Source organism: Lagopus leucura, unplaced genomic scaffold (genome assembly GCF_019238085.1).
Source record: "Lagopus leucura isolate 7727_CA_CO unplaced genomic scaffold, USGS_WTPT01 Super-Scaffold_100008, whole genome shotgun sequence".
In the NCBI taxonomy this organism is placed as follows: domain Eukaryota; kingdom Metazoa; phylum Chordata; class Aves; order Galliformes; family Phasianidae; genus Lagopus; species Lagopus leucura.
The window spans coordinates 34794778-34813266 of NW_024962265.1; the positions used below are offsets into that span (position 1 = coordinate 34794778).

Genomic DNA, 18489 nt, shown 5'->3' on the forward strand with positions numbered 1-18489 from the left:
CTATGATTTAGAAATCATTAATTGTTATCAGTGTCTGAATATTTCATTTTGTCAAAGGAAAAATACTTCTGTTGTTCTACTAGATAGACTAGTTTTATTAGATTAATTAGATACCAGTGTATCATGTATTCTAGTATGTTAGGCAATGATGTAGTTTTGGACACAGATACAGAACTACCTATTTTGTGTTTGGAAGGAAAGACAGATCATGGTGTAACTGGTGTGATATCAAGTAATCCAAATGTGGGGAGTGTTACCTCCAAATTATCTACTCAATGCCAGATCCATTCCCAGTAAGCCTCTGTTTGCTGTCTGCATCTGAAAGTGATAGTACTGCTTTTAAGATCTTTATCCCTTCAATCTTTAAACTATTAAAATAGGAAGGAGATGCCTTACAATGGAAAGCTAATAGCTTACTCAAGCTTCTCAGCTTACTATTCCAGATCTAGGAAGGGATTGTTTATAAGAAGTTTGTAGCTATTCTGTCTGAATTTCATCTCACTTTATATGATGTTATCAGATAAGACAAAGAACGGATATCAGAAGATTGCCTTTGCAAGTTACATTTGGTAGAACACAAATATATTTCTGTGTTTGTATGCAGATTGAGAAAGAAGTTCTTACAAATATTTGGGATTTAGAATATTTATTTTTACATTAATTTTTATATTTTATATTATTTCAATGTGGCTGGCAGTCTCTTTGAAGAAGACCTGCTAGTGTAGACACGTGCTGGCACCATAGAAGGCACTTTTTCTTGGAGCACCTCTCCATCTAAATTGTTTTTCTTCGTAGGAAACTTGTCTTTCCAGGAAATCCTAAATCTGTTACTCTTCACAGCTTACAAAAAAAGTCTGTTTTGGTTTCTTCTGCTTTTGTATGAGGAGATTCTATGCTGAAAGAAGAAAATGGGCATAGCTATGTCAGGTAACAAAGCATATAAATCAAGTTTGTACCAAATATATTTTGTAATAACATTTTATATATATTTATATATATATATAACATGATAAGGGTTTGCATTAAAAGTCTAACAAGATGAACAAAGCTGTAGTTTGAAGCCTCCTCCATAGTGTTTAAGGCAAAGAAAACTGTTATATAACCCTTTGTAAAAAGTATTTCTTAAAATTGACGTTATTTGTTTTGCAGTTCAGAAGACTCTGCAGGTAGCCTTGAGAGCATGTACATTTCATTATTATTAAACCAACAAGCAGAACTTCTTTCTGCCATTCTCTGGCAGGATTAATGGATTTTGGCACGATTTTGGCAAGAGTGAAAGCTCTTGCTGCGTAAGCTAGCAAGCTTGACTAATTCTCAGTTGTGCTAACTTCATAAACCTATTTTAAGGTTTTAACTTTGACTAAAGATTAAAGGTAATGACTTCATGCTGCTGCCTTTGAATATATGATACTCTAATACAATTACAGTTAGTAAGTGTAAATAAAATATAGCATACATATATCTTATGGTACACATGAAAAAAATGTATGTAATGGATATTTTACAACTTCCAGCAAACTCTCATTTTTGAGAATTTAAAATGAGATTCCACAAAATAATTGATACATTAATATTAAACACAGCCATTAAAATATCTGAAATATTAAATGATAGATGGAACTAGTAAGCTGTATAATAGAAACAGATCATCTGTGTTCCAAAACAATTTACACTTGAATCAAAAAAGTGAACAGTTTTGATTTGATCTGATTTAAGGCTGGCTTACTTAGCAAAGCCATTTTAACCTGTAGAGCACTCCAGTGCCTATCGGGTTTTTCACCTTGCCAGACAACCCTAGAATCAGTATTCAGAAAAGCCTAAAGAAAGGAGAAAAGAGAGGAAAAAATATTTTCAGCCTGTCTGACAAGACTACATAAAAAGCTCATGATCAAAGGGTCTTAAATACACGTTACTGGTGTGACAAACAACATTTTTGTCCCTTTATTAGATTTATTTTTCTTCTGAAAACTGCAGTGGCCAGTGCATAGTTTGTGAAAGAAAGCTGGCAGGGTTGTATTCTTTGATTCCTAATTAACACCTTCAGTCTCAAAAGAGAACTAACAGAAATACCATAAAATGTTGCAGCTGCATTGTTATTACGCTTGGTTGGTTTGTTAAAAGTCGGCTGGGCATTGGCAGCTGCAATAAAGGAATAGCTCAATGGATGTTTTGTATTGTGCCCACTGAAGTGAAAGAAGGCAACCATTTTATTTTCAAATGGGCAGCTGCATAGTGATGTTTAAATGGAGCTAAATGTGAGATTTACTGTTAATTTATAGTAATTGGTTATAAATAAAGTAGCGGTATAGCTTGGCTTTCATCTGTTAAAGCCATAGAACACAAGTTATGAAAGGCAAAAAGTGAATCGTAAGATACTTGAATGTGCTGCTTAAAGCAATTACTTAGAAGGAGTAACATCCAGTTTTGCCACGCAATGTAGCAGGGAACTTGAAAGCATCTAGCCAAGCCATTCTTAAGTTATGCTATGAGAAGTTAAGGTAGACAATGCTTCGTCCCACTATAGTGAAAATCAAAATTGTAGTGATGGGGTCAGAACCAAATGCAGCTCTGCCTGCAGTGTATAGGTTTGTATTTTGGGTAGTAGAATAAAGGAAGCATTTAACTTTGGTCAGATAAATCTCACTCACATTCGAAAAATGCAATTAGGGAAATATGTAAATCTAGATGTTTCATCAAATGCTAACTGAGGGGTTACCAGTTCTTTCCGTGCACAATGACTGAACTAAAGAACTTCAGTGTCTGTGTAAGAACCATTGTCCCAGCCTCAGAGCCTGTTGGAAACAGAGTCCAGACTGGCCGTGGGAAATACCTACATATTTGACACAGGCCCTGTTTCTGAGAGAAAAGGGGGTGGAATAGAAAGTATGGAGATTTTACTGTTGCATTCTAATCAGCCATGATCTGCCTAATTTGCTTTGATCAGGAAGATAAACTAATTTTCCTATAGGCTGGATAAAAGTAATTAGCAATCCAATGCTTTCATGTTTTTGAAAGGGGTGAAGAAAGGAAGAGCAGAAATTGTAATGGTGGGAGCAAAGTACATCTTTTCGGCTCATTTGAAAGCATTGTTACTTGAAAATAGGATGGTGCCATGAGAGAGAGGCCCTGATTAAGGTGGTTTTGTGGGCCAGGGTGTCATTGTACCCTGTGATCTGTAATGCTGTGCAGCTAATAGTTTCTGAAAATCGGTTTAACTTGAGTTTTGGAATATTTAAATTCTGTTCTCCTTTATGGGAAAGAATTATCCCTCATAAACAGTGCATCTGTTATTCTCTAAGGATGCTGTTTGATTTCCCAAGGCATTTTGGTGTCTTTCTCCATAGTCATCATAGAATAATTCAGTAGTTAATTAAAGGTTGGATCTACTGCTGACATAGGATTTACAGATGAGGGTTTTTAATCCCACAAAGTGAAAGCGAAAAAGCCATAGCCTACGCCAAATTGCTGGACATCTTGATTCCTGATTCAGGTAGGTAGTAGCTCTGCAGTCCTAGCTGTGGCTGTCAGCCCAGCGCATGCATGTGGTATGGCAGAACTCAGATAGGTTTTTTGGGAGATGTTATTCTATTTCTCCTTGGCTTCAACTATTGTATTTAACTATAAATCAGGATGCCCTGAAAGAGATTAAGTTTCGCTCTAAAACCATTAACATGCAATCAGCATGAAATGCCAGGGCATGGTCCTGCAGTCTTAACCCAGACAAACAGTTGTCACTCATGCAATCTTACTGAATGAAGTCCATGGGTCACAGAATCTTTCACTTTTAATCCCTGTCTTTAAAATGAAGACTGTTCTGGAAATACCTACTAACCAGCCTAACTAGTATTATACTAAGATGCCTTCAAAGAATATATGCACCTCTCATTTTGGAAGCTTGCTGCCAATCAGTAGTCTGAGATTCTGTCTGTAATATGCCTACTATTGTAAGCAGATCTCTAAATTGTCCATCACACATGACTTAGAAGAAATTGCTGAACTGCTCTCTTCAGTGTTTAGCTATAGAAGGTATTTTGTGGAGGGCACTGGAGTTTAAAACGCCCTTTCCTTGCAGAGCCAAGACGAACCTTAGGGCCTCGCATTTGCACATATATTTTTGTGCTATGCAATAATAATGCAGAGAAAAATCATGTAACCTTAGGCTGTGCTAAAGGAATGTTAAGGATCTTCCCTCAGGCTTCCCCATTTTTCAGAATCAAGTAGTTCAGCAAGCAGCTACGGCCAGCCTGCTTAATAATTCCATCCACCTACATCTTTATATACTGAAAGTTATATTTAAAAGTCAGATAAGCATAAGGATTCTATTTATCATTTGTGTTTCAGTTATATTGCAGTCCACAGCCATAATCAGGATTGTGAATCCACTATGTCAGGTACAGTTAAAATACAGAGGTAGGCCCTATAAAAACTTTAGTAGGGAAAGAAAAAAAACCCAAAACAGCTATTTATGATGAATGGGAAAACCATTTTATGGTGTGGATAGAAAAAATGGGGCATATGTTCTGTCTCAAAGACGCTCCTATTAAAAAAAATAATATCCTTTAAAGACTGAGTTTGGAAAATTAATTTCCCCTGCCGCGAGATGCACTGAATAGTGTTTGTGAAGGGAAAAAAAAAAGTATATTTCTGTATGATGTCACTCTTAAACTGAAGTAGATAACAAAGTTTTCGGTTGAGTTTTTATCTTCTACAAAATGTTGGCATTGTAAACATCTGCAGTACTTGTACCCAACCCATGTTATGTCAGCTGCAAAAACTATGTTAGTTTGAACGTGAGAACATGGTCACAAAAATAAAAACTGATGGAAGAATTGCAACAAAATGTAGATACATTCATTGAGGCACTACTGAGAGTTGCGGTTAGCAAGGGAATATTTATTGTTTATACTTGAGGAGGCAGTGTCAGCCCATAGGTGATCTGACAATCAGACCTGGATTTTCTTCTCAGTTTCACAACCATGCTTGCCACAGCAAGATCAGTTCCTCTCTCTTCTTACAACCTCTTCAAATTCTAAATAGTAGCCTACTCTTTCTTTAGGGATTTTTTTGAAAACGACTCCATAATTAAATATTACTGTATACAAAGAAAAATTAGATGGAAGAAGTGGTAAGCATGTAATTACTTCAACTCAGATAAGATGTTCCTGCCCAGAAAATTTTCACCACCACCATCCCTGCCAATGTATATCATTCATGGTTATTGCTGGACAGAAGATGCACATCTGGCTCTTCCAAGAGAAGAGATAGCAATTGTGTCTCAGAACTTATATCTCAGAATTATATCACATTTTCTGTACAATGCAAGCTAGAATACAGATGCTTACAGCTCTTTATTCACAAATCAGAGCAAGAATGAGGTTGTTTTTTCCCTTTTTCTGAGCTGCATAGAAATTAGCTTCCTAAGTCCATGGAGTATTTAGAATAAAAATTGTGAGGAAATAAAAGGATCTATGACTCCTACAGGCAGAAAACTCTGGCCCTCGTTCTGAAAGTCATCCTTCTTCCAACAAAAAGCCAAGGTATTTTTTTTTTTAAATAACATGGCAATCTGGAAATTCAACTCTTTTAGTGATACAGATAAAGTTTTACAAGGAACACTTCACTCTTCTGCGATACCACTCATTTCTAGTCCCAAAGGATTCAACATGCATTTGGAGTAACATCTACACAGATTTTTTTTAGAAAGAGGTGTGAACTCTGCCTGTGCTCTGACCATCTGGAAACCATCAGCAAAACACTGAATCTAGCCTTACCTGGCAGGACAGTGTGAATCCCAATCTCAGAATTCAGTGTAATTGCCAAAGCATAAGTAACTATTGCACTTGATTTGCCTTAGGGTATCCTGCCTGGTCTTCAGCTGTGTCTTCAAAAGGCAGCTGGTCTTGTAGGTCATAATATTATGTTTGCCAGGCTTGCATGGATATCTCACATAACCTAGACTTTTTCAGATGGCTCTATGTTTAGTCAAATAGATTGATTCTCTGTACTTTAATGCAGCATTTAGCTGCTCACACATACTTAACTCATGCGAGTTAAGGTACTTCAGGTTGTTTGACATATCCCCATGGGGTAAAAAAAGAGCTGATCTGTGCAGGAAGCACATCCCCTGCGATGTGGAAAGTATTTAAAAGACAGACAGGATACTCTAAGGCACTTCACGGAGTGGCCCAGAGATAAAAATCTGACCCAGCTTACATTTAATCAGCCAAGAGATCATTGGCATAGTTCCTCCAGAAATCTTCAAAATACATAATTGTGATATTATTAACACAGTAAGTTGGGGTATGGAGAGGGGTCAGTTTTGATCAGGGAAAAACCCTGCTGCTTAGGTAGTGTGACACAATTCAGATTAGTTTTGCAGTGAGTTGGGCTGAGCCTGGGTGCTTTCTTAGGCCACATCCACGCTGCAGCTCATACTTAAAAGTATGAAGTCTCTTCAGCTGATAGCAAAAAGAGTGGGGGGCACTTGTTCACACAGGTTGGTAGTGAGGTAGATAAAAGAAGATGCAAGAACTGGCCTTCAGGTATAGTTCATGTAAATTTGCACATATAAGTATTTGATTATGATTTCCCCTTATGTCTGAGAATGGTGATCTTTGGGTATCTTTGTGAGGGCTGTCCAGTGAATTTCACTGATCCCTACTTTGAGTATGATAAAAAGGTTTATTTGTTCAGACAATGAGATCTATCTGGACCAGGACAAATTTGGCAGGGATGTGTTTTCTCTTTTTTTTTTTATTTAATATTAAACAATCTGCCTAACATTGTGTCATTGGAATCTCTTCCAATTTTGTTTCTGTTTTTCTTATTTTCCGTGATGCAAAAACATTTTATCTTGATTATTTTAATGGTAGCAATAATTAGATGTTTTCTACCCTTCAAAATGGTATCACTGACTGGTTGCAAAATGAAAAAAAAAAAGCACCAACATTAATAGGTCATACAACAACTTAAGTAGAAGTGTGCGCGTTATTAAACTTTGCAAATGCATGAAGTTTTTATTAAATAATAGAAAGTAAAAATGTTGAGCTACAATTATTAGAGTTCTATCTTTGCTTTCACTCTAAACAAAAAAAAAAATCTTTTGATTAAGGGAAATGTTAAACTGTTTCATTAGATGAAGTGATCAGGTTGTGCTTTAATCTGTTTTGTTGTTGAATTAGAAGAAACATACCTTCCACTCTTAAAATAGTAATGTAATTGTAAAGTTGTCAGTCTGGGGTTACTATTTGAACTGATTACACTTGATAAAAATAACAAGCCATGACAAATAGAGGGGCTAGGTTTCAGTAATTCACTAAAGAATGTCTCTACCAAGGCTTTGTGGCAAAATGTCTTGTTTGCAGGACAAATGAAGAGTTGAAATAACAACCCATGAATACCACTGGTGAAATGGCTATGTACACAAGGTGAATGCTAAAGTTTTCCCTTCTGAATGGACCTTTTAATCCAGGCATTATCTAGGGTCTGAAAAAGTCTTCAGTGGCCTTATGTACAGATTAATGGGAAAAGCTGAGACTCAGAGTTGGGCTATTTGCAGAAACAGTTTTCAAGATTTACTGATGGTTGACAAATGCCATTTAAGCTTTCAAAGCCGTCAATATGCTATTGAAAGGGATTTAGAGGGAAATCTTCCCACTATAGAAGACGAGGACTTTGAAGGATCTTGGTGGAAGCCCTTGGTCTCCCCACCCCTCCAAACCTTTCACTGCCTTCCTTCAACATATAGAGCCTGAAACGCGTGGCTATGGGAAAGGGGGGGAAGGTCCCTTTCAAGGCCGCTTGTATATAACCAAATGTGCCAATCTGCTTTTGTTCCGCCATGAGAACTGAATAGGAGTGTTTCTAGAAAAAGTCTCTTGTGCTCATGGTCAGCTTTTCAATGGGTTTTCTGCTAATAGATTTTTAATATGTGAGCTGCAAATGGTGAAATACAAGTTTGAAAATTTTATTTAATTGAAATATTGCCCAGAAAAGACTCTCTGTCCTATAGCATTAGTTAATGTGCTACCATTTCACCATTTCCTTCTCTAACTCTAACTTTTAAATAAAAGTAATGTCATACATTATACATATGACAAGACAAATCATTGAAGCTTTGATTTTAATTACTTAAAATAATGCCTTGTCTTTTTTTCCACAGACATTTACAAACATGCTTCTATGTCCTTTCTTTTTCTTTAGTTATTTAAAAGCTCATTTACAAACCACACGTCTTTATTAAAAAATGTTCATTATGGAAAAAAAAAAAAAAAAAGACCTTTGACTACCATGTTTTTTGTTAAAGGGGTTTTAATTTAAGATCAGGATAGCTTGAAGTCTTGGGTTGGTTTTTTTGTTGTTTTTTTTTTATGTACTATTCTGGATACTCAGGAGCCATGATGAAAATTCTGAAGAAATTAATAAAACTACAAAAGAAAAAAGAACTTGCCAGAGCCTGTGGTCCTCTTAATAGCAATGGTGTTAATGCATGTAGAGCCATGCAGTGCCATCATCTTCAGTCTGCTGCAAGTGTATGAAAGTGCTGCCATCCAAAAGCCAAAACCATGACTGAGAGGGGAATCCCTCACCTAACAAGTCTTCACACCAGCCTGTGGGTTGGGTAGTTTCTTCGTGTATCAGGTCTGTGGGGCACAGACCTGTCTGCACCAGTCTGAGTCCCACCAACCCTAAACACCCCTTGGAGAGAAGGCCAGGCTGACTGGGCTCAGGAAAATGCGGGCAATAGGATAGCACCAGTGTTTCAAGATCTGCTTCTGCTTCGCAAATGCTTTGACTTTATTGCTGTCCTATATTTCATTACCACCTGAGTCATTCCCAAGCAAGCATCCTTTTCTCACCTCTTATGGAAGAGTTGCATCAGGTAGGCAGTGATCACTTGTGCAACTTGACCATCACAAGGTAAATTAAACCTTGAGAAGATCTCATAGAGCGTCATTGAGGTTGAGCCTTTAGTTCCAAAATGTTAATTCCTCTTCACCTATAAAGAACTATCACAGTGTAGATCATTGTGAGTAGATTTTCTGTGCTCCTGGTAGAGCTGACTGGAAACCTGAACCTCACGTAAGACAAAAATCGAGAAAAGGTTTGAGAGGAGGAGGAAAGTTAAAATGAGCAGACCCAACAAATTGCTTTGGAAATAAATTAGGAATTAAAACATAAGTACCCAAGTAAACTGAAGCAGCCATTACAAGGAAAAGAAATAAAGGCTTTAATGGTGAACAATATGGAAGTAAAATAAACTGAGATAAACCACCCCCTTACATTTTCTGAACCCTCTTACCTGGAAAAAACAATAATCTTGATTTTCAGCAGCTAATATTGTGCCTCTCTCTCCTTACCATTCTATCTTTAATTCAACAGATTTTAGAAATGATAAAATAAAAGGGCTAGAAAAAAAACAGGTAGCAATCTTCCCAGTGAACCCAGCAGTACCCCTATCACTACTCCAGGCAGAGATGTGCTGTTGCACGATTTCCATTGGCTATGCAATACTGCCTATTGGGTAGAAGCTGGCACAAGGCACTGCAGGAAGATGTCCTGCTTCTATGAATGTCAGTGAGAACTCTGCTCCCAGCATCAGTGGAGCCAGGTGTTTGCCTCCAGGCTCTGCTGCAGTGCTGACATTGATTTGCTGTGCTGTGAGTTGTAAGTCATGTAAATAATAGGACGACTGATTCTTTCCAGCATTTTTATGGCATTTGGAATTGCTAGAGAAAAGAACCGAGATCTTGGAAGGTTCATTTTGTGTTCAAAAAAGAGCAGGACAGGTGCAGTATAGGGAACACACTTATGTCATATACGCACCTGTGTGCGTATATATGGTTCTGCTGCCAGTTGTTGCTAATAAATTCTTGCTGGTTTACATTTGTTAAAGATTTGCTTTGCCTACTGATGTCTCATAATATTGCTCTGTGTTACCTCCAGGAAGATCCCAAACTGGTTTTTGATACTTGAAACTAAGATGTAGCAGTAGCTGTGGCTGAACGGTGCCCATTAACTGTTTATCCTGAAGAGATTTTCTACAGATCATTGTAACAATCACAAGAAGTGGTGGGTCACTGGCCTTGAAATGAGGTTGCCAAACAGTAGATTGCATAAACACTGTGAATAAAAGGAAGGAAACAGGAATCATTTAGTTTGAATCACAGTCTGCTAGCTCCACTCAAACCAAGTGATCTCAGTAGAAATAGTTGTGAAGTATTTTGCCTGCATCGATTTTGCATGTACAGCTCTGATTATTTAAGTAATAGGAAAGGTAAGGAAATTATCTGAAGAGGAGACACGTTCATAAAAAAAGCAGTGCAGCCCTTTTCCCTGATGGCTGTGCTGGTATGACAACATATGAAAATACATGCCAGCTCTGTCCTGCACAAGTGAGGTCTCTACTGGAGGTTTCCCCTTGGCATAGTGAGTTAGTGTGTGCTCAGCCCCGTTTCATGAACTGAATTCCTTACAGCTACCTCAGGTATTTGTTGACATGAAGTACAACTGTTCAGTTACAAGCAAACAACGTGTGTGGACCAGGTATAGATGATGTCTGTATAATATTAAGGATTTGATGTCTATTTATGTTCAGAGTATTTTATACCAACCAGAAAGTATCTGATGATGGGAAAATTTTGAGCATTTCAGAAAAAAAAAAAAACAAACAAACAAACAAAAAAACCCCATAACTTGATGAAGAAATGCAGTATTTTTAAGTGTGTTATCTTTGTAAGAAAAAAAGCTCTGTGGAAGGTGTTGTAAGAGGCTGTCAGTCATGAGATGGTTCTGTTAGACAGAAAGGGAAAATGTGTGCATAAAAAAATGCACAGCTTTGTATATCAGAAGAATATTGTGAGTATTTCCAACCAAGGCCTAAGACCACCCCTAAGCCAAAATGGCCAAGTAAAAAAATGTTCTGTTTCACCTCCCTCATTTGTTTCTCCTCGGCACTTTTTCTTGTGGTGGCGCGAGCAGCAATGCAATGAACCAGATCAGAGAATTGATTTGCATTAAAAGTTTTTATTTCCCTGCTGGATTTGTTTTAATCTAGATCAGATGCAACTTTGATTCAAAAACATCCTTAAAAGGAAAGTGGGATGGGAGGAGATCAGGAGTGATTATTCTGGTAAGAAAGTCAATTGAAAGACTGTGCAGGTAATATGGCACTCATTGGATTGTCCATGCAATAAGGAGAAGCTTCTGTAAATAATTATTTCAGCTAAGCAACAGCACAAATACAGTCATGTGAATAATTCAGACTAGTAGTTGTGATACAGCATAGCATCGTTTACTCTGATGAAACTCTTAGATAACTCTTCAATAACAAAAATTTCAACTGAAGTATGGTAAAAGTAGCAGTGCAATTAGTTAGGATGAAAGAGATGAACCCTTGGCATGGCTGAATGAAGATTTTGCCATTTTACCAAGCTAAAACCAATTGGGAATACCAAGTTTATATCGAATAGATCTGCTATTGTACCTTACAGAAAATAACATTGTGCTGAGCCCCTACCTTGTGAAATTAATACATCATAGCAGCATCCAGCACTATCAGGGATAATCAGCCTGTCTGAGAGCACTTCCCATGATTAAAGTAGCTTCCAGCTCCAGACCTAGCACACTCGCCTGTAGCTGGGGCTCTCAGCACTGGGCAGCGTAGCATGTATATTTCCTGTTCCAAATGCAGCACAAATTCATGCACAAATTTCTGGATACTCAGGCTCCACAACAGCCAGAATGCATTTACAGTAGGTGCTGTCAGAGCTCTTTAATGGTTAAATCTTTAGGCCTGTGCTATGGAATAGAGTTGGGGCAAATTAACACCAGCAGAAGTTATTTAGAATGTATCTTGTTATGAGTGAGATCAGGCTGATCCTAATTCATTTCTACTCTCAGCAGCTTCACTGAAGTTGTACTGGATGTTTTGATGAAAATGAGTTTTAACATTGATTTGTATATTATGATCTATACTGTGCATCACACTCATCTTGATATGAAGTCCAATTGGCTGTGTGGCTTATGGCTTCCTTCATGGCTTTAGATCTGTATTTTGAGTTGGTCTATATTAAGGTGTCTTTTGAATTCCTTTCTGATGTTGACAGGGTATAGTGGGCCAGTAAGCAAAGTATTCTCTGCTTTGTAGACCCTCTCCTATCATATCAGTAGTCATAAGTTACGAATAACTTCACTGAATTCTGAGGGATGAAATGACAAAACTAGAATTAAAAGAAAGTTGTGCCTTCTTTTTCTGAAATAAATGAACATGCCACTTTAGGAAAAAACGACTATTCTTCTGAATTTTGGCACTGTTGTATCAAATAGTTGTAAAAATAAGCAAAATGTAGAGTTGCAGAAAATATTATGAAACTAAGATAGACCCCAGTACTTTTTCCTAGACTTGGTCACTTCTAACACATAACTTTTCTGAAGTTAACTGTGCTGTCCTTCATCAAAAACAAGATAAACAGTACCTGATAAACAAATAGGAAATGACAAAAAACAGAACAAACATTGTAGTAGACTTCTTCATAAATTGCAATAAAACATGTTGTGTATTGTCTTCAGCATTTGAACAAGATAAATAGTGTCTGCAGAACTCATATAATCTATTTGAATTAGTGCAGCAGAAACAAGTAATAACTCACAAAGTAAAATCATGCTAATGCAATCTGCGGGCATGGGAGGAAGAGGAATTCTATTCAAGCCTCTTTTAATTGCTCCTGCTGGCTCCTGTGCTATAAAATATTCCTTTAGATATTTAAGCTGTAAATTATACGAGTTAAGTACAGTATATGATTGACATGTTGGAATGTTCTTGTAACTTATCCTGCTAATTATTACTTACCAGACTGAGTCTTCAATGCCAAGCGAAGAGCCATGAATCAGCTTTGAAAGTACATGGGTAATTTCACCTACGGAGCATTGTGAATTTGATACACACAAAAAGCACAGCACCAAAATCGTTGTACCTAAAATAAAATGTCAGGTACTTGTCAGATTAATTCAGCTCTGTGTTTGTTTGATCTGATCTTTGATCTTTACTTTCTTTTTGACCTTAATTGTTTGCACTGCCCTGCTCCCTCTGCTGGAGTCTTGGATAAACTGAATGGCAAAATTGTTTCCTGAAAAGATTAATCATGCACGTACTGTTTGCTTTACAAATGTTCTGCAGTCTAGATTTAAGAAAGCTTTTGATGGCTGTTTATATGACAGAATAGCCTACCACATTCAGGAATAATGCATGCTGGTTAAAATGAGATTGGTAAAAGAGCTGCTTCAGTGATGAACCATTTTACTTTCTGTGATATTAGAGGAATCCAGTGACTGGTGTCAGGAAGTTCAGATTTTGACCACAGAGTTTCATCAGTTCTGTTAGCTTGTGTTGAATCCAGCCACAGCCTATCAACATGGTTTGCCTGGATCTGTTACTCAGCATTCACTCAGCAGCAGAGAAGTGCACACAGAGCACTCCTGACCTTCCTTTTGATGCTTCCATAAGTTCAAGCCATCTATAGGATCCTTCCCATAGGTGTCTATTTAAAATTGCAGAGGTTCCATCATCTTTAAGCAAAATGCACTGCTGGAAGCCATACCACTGGTGTGCAGAAGAAAGGGAAGCGAAGTACTGAGGGTCAGAGGGAAAACTGGCCCCATATATTAGCACACAGCTCATGGAGTGGTGCCAACACACACACTGTCACCACAAGCTCTGTTCCGATATGATCTGGAAGATTTTTCTGAATAAAATGTTTGCTCCTTCAAATGTGAACCATGTGGTGGAAATTCACATCTTAAACATTGTTGCGCTATGCAGGCCTTCAAAGATCCACAGGTGCATTTAGCAGCTCATTTTGAGAAGAAATGTCATACTTTAACTGCTAGGAAGCACTCACATTTATGGCTCCTCCCTGTGCTTCTCTCCATGGGTGTGTTAAACATGGAAACGCATGCATACCAGCTTGCAAGTCGATTTTGGAAGACAGTATAATCCAGAACCATTAGACTGAAAATATGGTCATGGTTTTGTGTAGCCATTTTGTAAAGCTTTTCACAGCTCATGCATCCCCAGTTGGAAGAGTACTATGTGAATGCTTTGGGGTACATTGGGAATCTAATGGAAAGGGCACTGCAAAAATCATCTTGGTGTTTGGTTCCTCAGTGGCATACAACTGAGTTTGACTGACAGCACATCACTTCACCATTTCTAATGGTCTTATGTCTCATATCTAATGTCTTAGTTTACCTTCTGTAAAGTGATGATAATTATTCATCTATTTACATATGGAGACCCTTGAATGAAGAAGTGCTATAGGAATATATGTTAAGAAATGGAAACTACTGCTGCAGTGTTCACAAGATTTATCTGCTTTTGGTAACTACAGCAGGTGGAGTTATTTTTAATATACATAGAGAAGCAATTGTGGCAACAGACAGACAGCAAGCTCTTAATAGCTAGCATATTCCTCCATCAAACAGCGGAGCTGGTAAAGTGTTCTGCCAACAGTGAAATCAAGCGTACTGCAGTAAAAAGATATGCATAGTGAGGGAAAAGAAGCAGTAATTCTCACTCCTTTTCATTATATTGCATCACTACCTATATGATAGTGTCCAATTTAGCTGTAAATGGATTAAGGAAATGGCCTGACTTTAGAAGTTGTTCTCAGCTGGTAGGAACTCAATGTATTCAGTTTATTGTCAGTGTTTTTATGTGAGTGCTTTCTCTTTCAAAGATTGCCATAAAAATAATTAATACATCTTGTTGGGGCAAGGCAGGCCTACAGAAAGCATAACTAGCAATCATAATAGTAAGGCTTGATCATTTTTTTAAAATTAGATTACAACTGTTAAAAAATTATTCATTGTCTTTCATCCTGGATTATTGTATGAACCCTGTGATGGGTAGAGAAGTTTGTACTACTTAGTATAATAGAAGTATAACCAAGTGATAGATGAATAGGTTGCTGGAAGCCAACAGAAAACTTGTATATGTCCAAAGATGGATTTTTGTTCTCCTTTAAAGGGCATAAGAACAATGTGGAAAACTGATTCCAAGGTGAATAGTCCCTGAAACATCTCTTGTAATAATAGCTAATAACAGGTTAGTAACTTGGCCTCCAGACCCTACTGTCATATGTTAAGAACTAGTTCACTTAACTTGTTTTACTGGCTTTGGAGAGTTTACTGTGAACTACTCACTTTAAGATGATAACTGCATATTTTTTCCAGCTTATGTATGTGTGGACAACAAAATTGGACGGGGGGAAAGACCTGTGTGTTTACCCTTCTGAGCTCTGTTTTGCAGATGTTGATAGTTTGTTCACAGCATCACCAATTTGAAGAAAAAAGAAAAAAAAAAAATTAGACTCAGGTTGCAATTTGCAGTATTTTGTGTTCTTCAAAAAAATAATGTGCTGCAGAAGCACCTGACAATTAAATGACAGGTAGGATTCCTTTCTCAAGTCACCAGAGACACACCTGGTGATTGATTGGCACAGTATAATTAAGATATCATTATAATGAGCCATGTTGCCAGTGCAGCCAATGAAGCAAATCTTTATCTTCTTAAAAGATGGAATTATCATTTGCTGGTATGCTGCTTTTAGAAACACCAGTTGGAAATAGACTGTTGGAACGCTAATGGAAAAAGAGATGATATGTTCATTTGACTATTCAAAATAACCTACTGCCTTTCTAGCACAGTTCTTAACCTCATGCTGAGCTTAGTTTTCACATATGTTGATTAGATACTATTGCTGTACAATAGGAGCATTTTAAAACTCAGCACATATCTTAAACGATGCAGCTCCTTACTGATATGAATGAAGTCTTCAGGTAAATTTGATGGTGGAATATAGGAAAGGTTGTGTCTATCAACTCATTAAAGATTTTTCAATACACTAGTAATTTTAAGTTTTTCATCATGGTAGCTTGTCAGACTACTGAGTTGGATAAGAATTGATCGCAGTTTCAACTGTTTTGCTTCTGCTGAGTATATATGCACAAGCACACAAGGCAAATTGGGAAATTGATCTGACACAGAAACAGAATAGTTCCTCTGGGGATGGTTAAGAGACTTAGTACCTTGATTTTAATATTTTCTCAACATTACAGTGCAAATCCCAATGTACAAGCCACGTTTAATGTCCTTAAGTTTTCCAGTAAGAGCATATTACTCATTTTTACAGGCTAGCCTTGAAAGGAGAAATCAGAAAATCTGTTTGATGTACTTTTCAGAAAGAAATCATTGCATTTGCATTGCACCTTTTATAGTCATAATCTGTAAGCCTCCAGTTTACCAGCTTGCTCTTCCTGGTTGTTAGCTGTGCTTGATCTATCTAGTGGTCATAAATCACATCCTAGATAGGTCTTCACAGAATCACAGAATGGCCTGGGTTGGCAGGGACCTTAAGGATCATGAAGCTCCAAACCCCCTGCGCCAGGCAGGGCCACCAACCTCCCCATTTAATACTGGGGTCCAGCACCCCATCCAACCTTGATGAACCTTGAACATCTCCAGCAGGGCATCCACAACCTCTCTGGGCAGCCTGTTCCAGCACCAGACCATACCTTGGCAGTATGGTCCAAAGGCTGGCAAGTTTACTGAGAACCTCCAATTTTTTGTCTTTAGAACAGTATGAAGAATTTCTGCTCAGCAGCAGAAACTTTACAGTGTGATCCTCACATGAGATATGACTGGTTGCATTGCGTTAAGTCTTCGTGATTGTCTCACTTCTCTTAGCATCACTCCAGAAGTAACTTTGGATCATGGGACTTGTAAGTCCCTTAATTCCTTCAGCAAATGAAATTGGATGAAATGCATCCATGGTGATTCTGACTCAAAAGAGTACTCTGAATCTAGGAACCATAAGTGCAGATTAATTACTGCAGTGCAAGTGATGTACGGTTTATACAGGTGAAATAATGACATCTAATCAGCCAGTTGGTACAGTTGGGAGGAGCAGAGGTATTTGATTCTTGTGTTTGAAAGCTTATAAGTATTTCCAGCTGTATCAACCTAATTAGAAGATATTACCTCTCTCTGCAGTAGTCTTTCTGAGATTCTGAAACCATTAAGGCTGCAACAATAACATACTGACAACACGGACTGCAGTAGTCAGTGTATTAGTTAGCAGTGTGTTAAAAACAAGCTCGGAAAGGCATTATTGAACAAATTGGGAAAAAACAAATTGTTTATGAGAAAAATGTTAAAAATATGCATACTTATACTGACACACAAGGGCTGCTCTGAAAGTAATCACTCGTACTTTATTATGTTGGTCTAGGACATCAGAGGTAAGTGTTAGAGGTATGGCAATACAGGTTGAATCTTCCCATCAATTTTCCATTCCATGTTGTTGCTGTGTGACAGATGGCAGCAGAGGGACAGTCTGATGCAATGATGTCTGACATGAAAGTGTGTATGAAGCAAAGGTGTGTCACTGAATTCCTCTATGCAGAAATAATTGCCCCTATTGATATTCATCGATGCTCGATGAACTTTTCTGGAGACCAGAGAGTAGGCATAAATGGTGCTTTTTGTAAATACACCTCTGGGATCTAAAGATGCATTTAATAAAATGTATATTGCTGATTTTCTGATTGTTTATCAAAGCATGTAATCAAAGCGGTCTTTTGATCTGATCCTCTTCGGATAATAGAGTGAGTCTGGTCTGCAGACTGCCTGTGAAAGATGTTATCGAGTATGGATCAGGAGTTCAGAGATACGGGGTCTTGGGGATATCAGACAAGTCCTGCTTACTACTAATACAAATTAATGTACTATAAAAATAGATTTCATATTTTCCTGGTCAGTCATCCAGAGCATTAATTAATGCTGTTTGTAGAGTGCCCTAAATACTTGCCTATTTGAAGAAAAATCGCTCTCACCTTCCATTATCTCTGACTTTTTGGGTCTAAAATGTGTTTTGGTATGTTTACAAAAACCCATTAGGACTAATGTTGAAATTCCATTATGAAACCATGTTAAAATGCCATTGTTGTCTTCATATTCAGTAGTATATGATTCACTGAGCAAGTTTTGCTTCTGCCAAATAAATCTCCGCATTTGCTCCTCTGTCAGAATAAATCCTCTGAGCATTTATCAAAGTGAAAGGCTAATAATCTGCTAAACTGTATGGAAAAATTAGGTGATAAAGAATTACAGTAAGGAATGAATTAAGTAAGTGCATTTCTGAAATTATACTTTGATTTTGAAGTGGATGCAGAGAAACCTTACTCAATGGTGATTTGATAATTGTTGTAAAGTATTAAAACATTCCCTTTATTTCTTAATTTCTATGTGAAGTGTTTTTAAATTACACATTTTTAAATTCAGAAAAAGGTCAAACCTCAAAATTAAAAATGCTGACTAAAATGTATATACTATAGTATGAAACAGCCTGTGAATAATAGAAAGTGGATGGAGCAGGAATAGGAATAGGAATAGGAATAGGAATAGGAATAGGAATAGGAATAGGAATAGGA

At 37.4% G+C, this 18489-nt stretch overlaps 1 protein-coding gene and 1 long non-coding RNA gene across 2 annotated transcripts in view; one reads left to right on the forward strand and one right to left on the reverse strand.

Moving 5' to 3' along the window:
• Positions 1 to 18489, forward strand: part of LGR5 (leucine rich repeat containing G protein-coupled receptor 5) — an 84004-nt gene that overhangs the window by 13423 nt on the left and 52092 nt on the right. The window lies entirely within an intron of this gene.
• LOC122180708 lies at positions 686 to 12985 on the reverse strand. Its single transcript, XR_006179208.1, has 4 exons — positions 12851 to 12985; positions 9940 to 10122; positions 8859 to 9076; positions 686 to 895 (listed from the first exon to the last, which is right to left on the reverse strand). It is a non-coding gene; the product is annotated as an uncharacterized LOC122180708 (long non-coding RNA).